This window comes from Callithrix jacchus, chromosome 19 (genome assembly GCF_049354715.1).
Source record: "Callithrix jacchus isolate 240 chromosome 19, calJac240_pri, whole genome shotgun sequence".
Lineage (NCBI taxonomy): Eukaryota > Metazoa > Chordata > Mammalia > Primates > Cebidae > Callithrix > Callithrix jacchus.
The window spans coordinates 660701-671218 of NC_133520.1; the positions used below are offsets into that span (position 1 = coordinate 660701).

The 10518-nt window shown below is 38.4% G+C and overlaps 3 non-coding genes across 3 annotated transcripts; all 3 read left to right on the top strand.

Annotated features, from left to right (window-relative positions):
* The first annotated feature begins 455 nt into the window (after positions 1-455).
* LOC128930898 (U6 spliceosomal RNA) lies at positions 456-562 on the top strand. Its single transcript, XR_013530036.1, has one exon. It is a non-coding gene; the product is annotated as a U6 spliceosomal RNA (small nuclear RNA).
* A 1204-nt stretch (positions 563-1766) lies between these two features.
* LOC128930897 (U6 spliceosomal RNA) lies at positions 1767-1874 on the top strand. Its single transcript, XR_008479197.2, has one exon. It is a non-coding gene; the product is annotated as a U6 spliceosomal RNA (small nuclear RNA).
* Positions 1875-2588: 714 nt separating this feature from the next.
* Positions 2589-2695, top strand: LOC128930899 (U6 spliceosomal RNA). The gene has a single exon (XR_008479199.1). It is a non-coding gene; the product is annotated as a U6 spliceosomal RNA (small nuclear RNA).
* The last annotated feature ends 7823 nt before the right edge of the window (positions 2696-10518 follow it).

A 10518-nucleotide genomic window follows, 5' to 3' on the forward strand; every position in this document is an offset into this window, starting at 1 on the left:
GGTTTTCACCGGGCTGCCCAGGCTGACCTCGAACTCGTGACCTCAAGTGACCCGCCCATCTTGGCCTCCCAATGTCTGGGACTGCTAGCGTGAGTCACAGTGCCTGGCACAGTTTCTCAGATTTCTTTTTTTGACAATAAAGTTGGCAGACCGGGCACGGTGGCTCAAGGGAGACAGTCATCCAGGCGCTTCGAAGACCAAGCTGGGCGGATCATGCGAGGTTGCGGGTTCGAGACCAGCCCGACTGACATGGTGAAACCCCGTCTTTAAAATAAAAATAAACTTGGGTTGGGCTCAGCGGCTCACGCCTGCAATCCCAGCACTTTGGAATGCCAAGGCGGGCCGATTGTAAGGTCACAGGTTCGAGACTGGCCTCGAATGACACAGCGCAACCCGCTCCCTATAAAAAAACATAAAAACAGAAAAAAATAAAAAACCTGAGCCTGGCATGGCATGTGCTCACTTTGGCAGCACCCACACTAAAATTGGGACGCTACGCAGAAGGTCACCATGGCCGCAGCACAAGGATGACACATGAAGGAGTGAAGCGTTCTGTATTTTTTTTTTTTTTTTTGCCATTGTGTCTGTTTTGTAGAAATCAAATACAGATAGATTTGAGGTGCAAAAAAAACGAAGTTAGCTGGACGTGGTGCTGCGGACACTTGCAACCCCAGCTACTTGGGAGGCATTGGCAGGACAATTCCTTGAATGCAGGAGGCAGGTGTTGCAATAAGCCAAGATCACACTGTGTCACTCCAGCCGGTGACCAGAGGGGAACAGTACATCTTAAAGAAAGTTGGGGCGGGGGGTGGAGTCACCTGACACCTCCTGTTGTTTTGACTGTGCACACTAATCTGTCTGATTTCTTTTTCTTTTTCTCCTTTTTCAAGTGAGGTTGGTTTTTACCGAAATGCCCAGGCTGACCTCGAACTCTTGACCTCAGGTGACCCATCCACCTTGGCCTCCCAAAGTGCTGGGATTCATTGCATGAGTCACAGTGCCTTACTGTATCAAATACAGATAGATTGGAGGTACAAAGAAAAAACAGAAAGTTAGGTGGATGTGGTGGTGTGGACACTTGCACCCCCAACTACTTGGGAGGCTGCCCCAGGACAATCACTTAAACCCAGGAGGCAGGCATTGCAATAAGCCAACATCACACCATTGTACTCCAGCCTGGGTGACAAAAGGGAAACAATACATCATAAAGAAAGGCGAGGAGTGTGGTGGAGTCACATGGTACCTCGTTTTGTTACAATTGTACACACTGATGAGTCTCATTTTTTTTTCTTTTTCTCCTTTATTAAGTGGGGTGGGTTTTCATTGGGATGTCCAGGCTGACCTCGAACTTGTGACCTCAGGTGAGCCACCCACTTCGGCCTCCCAAAGTGCTAAAATTGCTGGAGTGAGTCACACCGTCCGGCCCAATCTCTCGGATTTTTTTTTAACAGTAAAATCGGCCAGCCAGGCATGGTGGCTCATGGGAGCCTGTCATCAAGGCACTACGAAGACCAAGGTGGGCAGATTATGCCAGGTTGCAGGTTCTAGACTGGCCCGACCAACATGGTGAAACCCCATCTTAAAAAAGAAAAGAAAACTTGGGTTGGGCTCGGTGGCTCACGTCTGTAATTTCAGCACTTTGGAAGGCCAAGATGAGCCAATCCTGGGGTCCCAGGTTCGAGACAGGCCTAGAATGACACAGTGCAACTTGCTTCGTATAAAAAACAGTAAAACAAAAAATAAGAAAGCTGAGCCGGGCATGGCATGTGCTCACTTCGGCAGCACCTACACTGAAATTTGGATGCTACAAAGAATGCCAGCGTGGCCACAGCCCAAGGATGACACGCAAAATGTGCAGCGTTCTGTAATTTTTTTTTTTTTTGCTGTTGTGGCTGTTTTGTAGAAATCAAATATAAATAGATTAGAGGTACAAAAAAAAAAAACCTGCCCGGCAGTCAGGTGTTGCAATAAGCCAAGATCGCAGCATTGCGCTCCAGCCTGGGTGACAAGAGGGAAACAGTATGGCATAAAGAAAGGCAGGGGGTTGAGTCATCCAGCACCTCGTTTTTTTTTTTTACAATTGTACACACTGATGTGTCAGATTTCTTTTTTTTTCTTTTTTTAAATGAGGTGGATTTTCACTGGGATTCGCAGGCTGATCTCGAACTTGTGACATAAGGTGACCCGCTCACCTGGGCTTCCCAAAGTGCTAGGATTGCTGGAGTGAGTCACAGCGCTCAGCCCAGTCTCTCTGACTTCTTTTTTAACAATAAAGTCAGCCGGCTGGCCACGGTGGCTCACGTGAGCCTGTCATCCAGGAGCTGCGAAGACCAAGGCGGGCAGATCACACGAGGTTGTGGGTTCGAGACTGTCCCAACCAATGTGGTGAAACCCTGTCTTTAAAACAAAAACAAAACTTGGGTTGAGCTCGGTGGCTCATGCTTGTAATTTCAGCTCTTTGGAGGGCCAAGATGGGCCAATCCTAAGGTCACAGTTTCGAGACTGGCCTCGAACGACACAGAGCAATTTGCTCCTTACAAAAAACATAAAAATAGAAAAAAATTAAAAAACTGAGCTGGGCATGGCATGTGCTCACTTCGGTAGCACCTACCCTAAAATTGGGATGCTACACAGAAGGCCGGCATGGCCGCAGCGGAAGGATGACATGCAAAGGTGTGCAGTGTTCTGTAATTTTTTTTTTTGCCATTGTGGCTGTTTTCTAGAAATGAAATACAGATAGATTGGATATACAAATAAAAACACAGAAAGTTAACTGGACCTGGTGGTGTGGACACTTGCAATTCCAGCTACTAGAGAGGCTGTGGCAGGACAATCGCTTGTACCCAGGAGGCAGGTGCTACAATAAGCCAAGATAGCACCATTGCACTCCAGCCTAGGTGACAAGATGGAAAGAGTACATCATAAAGAAAGGCGGGGAGAGGGGTGGATTTCTCTGGCACCTTGTTTTTTTTTTTAGAATTGTACATACTGCTCTGTCTGATTTCTTTTCTTTTTCTTTTTTCTTTTTTTAAATGAGACAGGTATTCACCAGGATGCGCAGGCTGATCTCGAACTTGTGACATCAGGTGACCCGCCCACTTTGGCCTCCCAAAGTGCTTGGATTGCTGGCAAGAGTCACAGCACCCAGCACAGTCTCTTGAGACGTATAGTAAAAACAAAATTTCCCAGAATCAAAACTCATAAAATATACGGTGAAAATGCTTTTTGATATGTGGATTCAGCTCACAAAATTGAACATGTGGTTTGACTTGGAATTTTGAAAACACATTCTTTGTAGAATTCAGAAGGGATTTCAGAGCCCATTGAGTCCTATAGCTAAAAACAAAATATACCAGAATGAAAAATAAGAAATGTTCAGTGAAAATGCTTTTTGATGTGTGGATTCAGCTCACAGAACTGAACATGTGCTTTGACTTGAAATTTTGGAAACACTTCATTTATAAAATCCAGCAGAAAGAATTTCAGAGCTCATTCAGTCATATAGTTAAAAACAAAATATCCCAAAATGAAAACTAAAATTGTATGGTTAAAATGCTTTCTGATGTGCGGATTCAGCTCACAGAATTCAAAATGTGGTTTGACTTTGAATTTTGGATACAGGTGCTTTGTAAAATTCAGGAGAAAGAATTTCAGAGCCCATTGAATCTTATAGTTAAGAACAAAATATCCCCTAATGAAAAATAAAAAAATGTACGGTCAAAATGTTTTTGATGTGTGGAATCAGCTCACAGAATTTAACATGTGGTTTGACTTGGAATTTTGGAAACACTTTCTTGTAAAATTCAGGAGAAAGAATTTCAGAGCCCATTGAGTCCTATAGTTAAAAACAAAATGTCCCAGAATGAAAACTAAAAAAATGTATGTTAAAAATGCCTTTTGATGTGCGGATGCACCTCACAGAATTGAACATGTGGTTTGACTTGTAATTTTGGAAACAGTTCCTTTGTAAATTTCAGGAGAAAGAATTTTAGAGCCCATTGAGTCCTATAGTTATATACAAAATATTCCAGAATGAAAAATTTTAAAACTGTACCGTGAAAATGCTTTTTGATGTGCAGATTGAGCTCACAGAATTTTAAATGTGGTTTGACTTGGAATTTTGGAAACACTTTCTTTGAAAAATTCAGGAGAAAGAATTTCAGAGCCCAATGAGTCCTATCTTTAAAAACAAAATATCCCAGAATGAAAACCAAAAAAAAAAAAAAAAAAAAAGCACAGTGAAAATGCTTTTTGATGTGTAGATTCAGCTCACAGAATGGAAAATGTGGTTTGACTTGGAATTTTGGAAACACTTTCTTTGAGAAATTCAGCAGAAAGAATTGTAGAGCACATTGAATCCTATAGTTACAAACAAAATATCCCAGAATGAAAACTAAAAAAATCTATGGTGAAAATGGTTTTTGATGTGTGGATTCAGCTCATAGAATTGAAAATGTGGTTCGACTTGGAATTTTGGAAACACCTTCTTTGAAAAATTCAGGAGAAAGAATTTCAGAGCACTTTGATTCCTATACGTGAAAAAAAAAAAAAAAAAAATCCCAGAATGAAAGCTAAAACACTGTATGGTGAAAATGCTTTTTGATGTGCGGATTCAGCTCACAGAATTTAACATGTGGTTTGACATGGAATTTTGGGAACACTTTTCTGGTAAAATTCAAAAGAAAGAATTTCAGAGCACATTGAAACCTATAGTTAAACAAAATATCACAGAATAAAAACTAAAAAAAAGTACTGTCAAAATGCTTTTTGATGTGCAAATTCAGCTCACAGAATTTTACATGTGGTTTGAGTTGTAATTTTGAAAACACGTTCTTTGTAAATTCAGGAGAAAGAAATTCAGACCCCATTGAGTCCTGTAGTTAAAAACAAAATATCCCAGAATGAAAAATAAAAAATTTACGGTGAAAATGCTTTTTGATGTATGGATTCAGCTCACAAAATTGAACATGTGGTTTGAATTGAAATTTTGGAAACACTTTCTTATAAATTTCAGGAGAAAGAATTTCAGAGCCTATTGAGTCGTATCTTTAAAAGCAAAATGTCCCAGAACTAAAAAAAAAATAAATACCATAAAAATACTTCTTGATGTGTGGATTCAGCTCACAGAATTGAAAATGTGGTTTGACTTAAAATTTTGGAATCACTTTCCTTGTGAAATACAAGAGAAAGAATTTCAGAGAGCATTGAGTCCTATAGTTAGACACCAAATATCCCAGAAAGAAAACGAAAAAAAACGGTATGGTGAAAATGGCTTTTAATGTGTGTATTCACCTCACAGAATTGAACATGTGGTTTGACCGGGAATTATGGAAACACGTTCTTTGTATAATTCAGGAGAAATAATTCCTGAGCCCATTGAGTCCTATAGTGAAAAAAAAAATCCCAGTATGAAACCTAAAAAAAGTAAGAAAAAAATGCTTTTTGATGTGTGGATTCAGCTCACAGAATTGAACGTGTGGTTTGACTTGGAATATTGAAAAGACATTCTTTGTAAAATTTAGGAGAAAGAGTTTCAGAGCCCATTGAGTCCAATAGTTAAAAACAAAATATCCCAGAAAGAAAACGAAAAACATGTATAGTGAAAATGCTTTTTGATGTGTGGATTCAGCTCACAGAATTGAACATGTGGATTGAACTGGAATTTTTGAAACACTTTTTATGTAAAATTCAGGAGAAGGACTTTCAGAGCCCATTGAGTGCTATCATTAAAAAGAAAATATCCCAGAATGTAAACTAAAAAATGTACGGTGAATATACTTCTTCATGTGTGGATTCAGTTCACAGAATTGAACATGTGGTTTGACTTGAAATTTTGGAAACACTTTCTTTGTAAAATTCAGGAGAAAGAATTTTAGAGCCCATTGAGTCCCACAGTTAAGAACAAAATATCCCAGAATGAAAACTAAAAAAATGTACGGTCAAAATGTTCTTGATGTGCAAATTTATCTCACAGAATTGAACATGTGGTTTGACTTGGAATTTTGGAAATACTTTCTTGTAAAAATCAGGAGAAACAATTTCAGAGCCCATTGAGTCATATAATTAAAACAAAATATCGCAGAATGAAAACTAAAAAACTGTACAATGAAAATTTTTGTTGATGCGTGGATTCATCTCACAGAATTGAACATGTAATTTGACTTCACATTTTGAAAACACTTTAGTTGTAAAATGCAGGGAAAAGAATTTCAGAGCCCATTGAGTCCTATATTTAAAAGAATATAAACCAAAATGAAAATTAGAAAAATGTACGGTGAATGTTCTTGTTGATGTGTAGATTCAGCTCACAGAATTTAAAAATGTGGTTTGACGTGAAATTTTGAAAAGACCTTTTTTGTAAAATTTAGAAGAAATAATTTCAGAGGCAAATGAGTCCTATAGTTAAAATAAAATATCCCAGAATGAAAACTAAAGAACTGTACGGTGAAAATTTTTGTTGATCTGTGAATTCAGCTCCCAGAATTGAACATGTCGTTTGACTTGAAATTTTGTAAACACATTCTTTGTAAAATTCAGGAGAAAGAATTTCAGAGCCCATTGAGTTTTATAGTTAAAACAAAATAACCCAGAATTAAAATTTAAAAAATGTACGGTGAAAATACTTGCTGATATGTGGATTCAGCTCACAGAATTGAACATGTGGTTTGACTTGAAATTTTGAAAACAGTTTTATTGTATAATTTATGAACAAAGTATTTCAGAGCCCATTGATTCCTATAGCTAGAACAAAATATTTCAGAATGAATACTAAAAAAATGTACGGTGAAAATACTTGTTGATGTGTAGATTCAGCACACAGAATTGAACATGTGGTTTGACTTATAATTTTGAATACACTTTCTTTGTAAAATTTAGGAGAAAGTATTTCAGATCTCATTGAGTCCTAAAGTTTAAACAAAATATCCCAGAATAAAAACTAAAAAACAGTTTGGTGAAAATTCTTGTTGATATGTGGATTCAGCTCACAAAATTGAAAATGTGGTTTTACTTGAAATTTTGAAAACACTTTTTTTTGTAAAATCCAGGAGAAAGTATTTCAGAGCCCCTTAAGTTCTACAGTTAAAACAAAATATTCCAAAATCAAAACTAAAATAATGTACAGTGAAAATTTCTGTTGATGTGTGCATTCAGCTCTCAAAATTGACCATGTGGTTTTACTCGAAATTTTGAAAACACTTTTTTTGTAAAATTCAGGAGAAAAAATTTCAGAGATCATTGAGTCTTACAGATAAAACAAAATATTTCAGGATGAAAACTAAAAAAAACATATAATAAAAATCCTTGTTGATGTTTGGATTCAGCTCTCAGAATTGAACATGTGGTTTGACTGGAAATTTTGAACAGATTTTCGTGTAAAATTCAGGAGAAATCATGTCAGATCCCATTGAGTTGTATAGTTAAAACAATATATTCCAGAATGAAAACTAAAAATTTTCGGTGAAAATTCTTGTTGATGTGTGGATTCAGCTCATAGAATTGAACATGTGGTTTGACTTCAAATTTTTTTTTTTTAATTTTTTATTGGATTTTAGGTTTTGGGGTACATGAGCAGAGCGTGCAAGACCATACGCACATGGCAGTGTGCTTTGCTTTTCTTCTCCCCTTCACCCACATTTGGCATTTCTCCCCAGGCTATCCCTCCCCACCTCCCCTTCCCACTGGCCCTCCGCTTTTCCCCGCAATAGACCCCAGTGTTTAGTACTCCCCTTTCTGTGTCCATGTGTTCTCATTTTTCATCACCTGCCTATAAGTGAGAATATGTGGTGTTTCATTTTCTGTTCTTGTGTCAGTTTGCTGAGGATGACGTTCTCCAGATTCATCCATGTCCCTACAAACGACACGAACTCGTCATTTCTGATTGCTGCATAATATTCCATGGTGTATATGTGCCACATTTTTCCAATCCAGTCTATTATCAGTGGGCATTTGGGTTGATTCCAGGTCTTTGCTATTGCAAACAGTGCTGCAATGAACATTCGTGTGCATGTGTCCTTATAGTAGAATGATTTATAGTCTTTTGGATATATACCCAGTAATGGGATTGCTGGTCCAATGGAATTTCTATTTCTAAGGCCTTGAGGAATCGCCACACTGTCTTCCACAATGGTTGAACTAATTTACACTCCCACCAACAGTGTAAAAGTGTTCCTTTTTCTCCACATCCTCTCCAGCATCTGTTGTCTCCAGATTTTTTAATGATCGCCATTCTAACTGGCATGAGATGGTATCTCAGTGTGGTTTTGATTTGCATCTCTCTGATGACCAGTGACGATGAGCATTTTTTCATATGATTGTTGGCCTCATATATGTCTTCTTTCATAAAGTATCTGATTATATCCTTTGCCCACTTTTGAATGGGCTTGATTGTTTTTTTTCTGTAAATCTGTTTGAGTTCTTTGTAAATTCTGGATATCAGCCCTTTGTCAGATGGGTAAACTGAAAAAATTTTTTCCCATTCTGTTGGTTGCCGATCCACTCTAGTGACTGTTTCTTTTGCCGTGCAGAAGCTGTGGAGTTTCATTAGGTCCCATTTGTCTATTTTGGCTTTTGTTGCCAATGCTTTTGGTGTTTTGTTCATGAAGTCCTTGCCTACTCCTATGTCCTGGATAGTTTTGCCTAGATTACCTTCTAGGGTTTTTATGGTGCCAGGTCTTATGTTTAAGTCTTTAATCCATCTCGAGTTAATTTTAGTGTAAGGTGTCAGGAAGGGGTCCAGTTTCTCCTTTCTGCACATGGCTAGCCAGTTTTCCCAACACCATTTGTTAAACAGGGAATTCTTTCCCCATTGCTGGTTTTTCTCAGGTTTATCAAAGATTGTATAGTTGTAGATATGTTGTGTTGCCTCCGGTGTCTCCGTTTTATTCCATTGGTCTATTTCTCTGTTTTGGTACCAGTACCATGCTGTTTTGATTACTGTAACCTTGTAGTATAGTTTGAAATCCGGTAGTGTGATGCCCCCCCGCTGTGTTCTTTTTGCTTAGAATTGACTTGGCTATGCGGGCTCTCTTTTGGTTCCATATGAAGTTCATGGTGGTTTTTTCCAGTTCTGTGAAGAAACTCAATGGTAGCTTGATGGGGATAGCGTTGATTCTGTAAATTAATTTGGGCAGTATAGCCATTTTCACGATATTAATTCTTCCTAACCATGAACATGGAATGTTTCTCCATCTGTTTGTGTCCCCTCTGATTTCGTTGAGCATTGGTTTGTAGTTCTCCTTGAAGAGGTCCCTTACGTTCCTTGTGAGTTGTATTCCTAGGTATTTTATTCTTTTTGTAGCAATTGTGAATGGCAGTTCGTTCTTGATTTGGCTTTCTTTAAGTCTGTTATTGGTGTAGACGAATGCTTGTGATTTCTGCACATTGATTTTATATCCTGAGACTTTGCTGAAGCTGCTTATCAGTTTCAGGAGTTTTTGGGCTGAGGCGATGGGGTCTTCTAGGTATACTATCATGTCGTCTGCAAATAGAGACAATTTGGCTTCCACCTTTCCTATTTGAATACACTTTATTTCTTTTTCTTGCCTGATTGCTCTGGCTAGAACTTCCAGTACTATATTGAATAGGAGTGGTGAAAGAGGGCATCCTTGTCTAGTGCCGGATTTCAAAGGGAATGCTTCCAGTTTTTGCCCATTCAGTATGATATTGGCTGTTGGTTTGTCATAAATAGCTTTTATTACTTTGAGATACGTTCCATCGATACCGAGTTTATTGAGGGTTTTTAGCATAAAGGGCTGTGGAATTTTGTCAAATGCCTTCTCTGCGTCAATTGAGATAATCATGTGGTTTTTGTTTTTGGTTCTGTTTATGTGGTGAATTACACTGATAGACTTGCGTATGTTGAACCAGCCTTGCATCCCTGGGATGAATCCTACTTGATCATGATGAATAAGTTTTTTGATTTGCTCTTGCAATCGGCTTGCCAATATTTTATTTAAGACTTTTGCATCTATGTTCATCATGGATATTGGCCTGAAGTTTTCTTTTCTTGTTGGGTCTCTGCCGGGTTTTGGTATCAGAATGATGTTGGTCTCGTAAAATGATTTGGGAAGTCTTCCCTCTTTTTGGATTGTTTGAAATAGTTTTAGAAGGAATGGTACCAGCTCCTCTTTGTGTGACTGGTAGAATTCGGCTGTGAATCCGTCTGGACCTGGGCTTTTTTTGAGTGGTAGGCTCTTAATTGCTGCCTCGACTTCTGACCTTGTTATTGGTCTATTCATAGTTTCAGCTTCCTCCTGGTTTAGGCTTGGAAGGACACAGGAGTCCAGGAATTTATCCATTTATTCCAGGTTTACTAGTTTATGTGCATAGAGTTGTTTGTAATATTCTCTGATGATGGTTTGAATTTCTCTGGAGTCTGTGATGATTTCCCCTTTATCATTTTTTATTGCATCTATTTGGTTGTTCTCTCTTTTCTTTTTAATCAATCTGGCTAGTGGTCTGTCTATTTTGTTGATCTTTTCAAAAAACCAGCTCTTGGATTTATTGATTTTTTGAAGG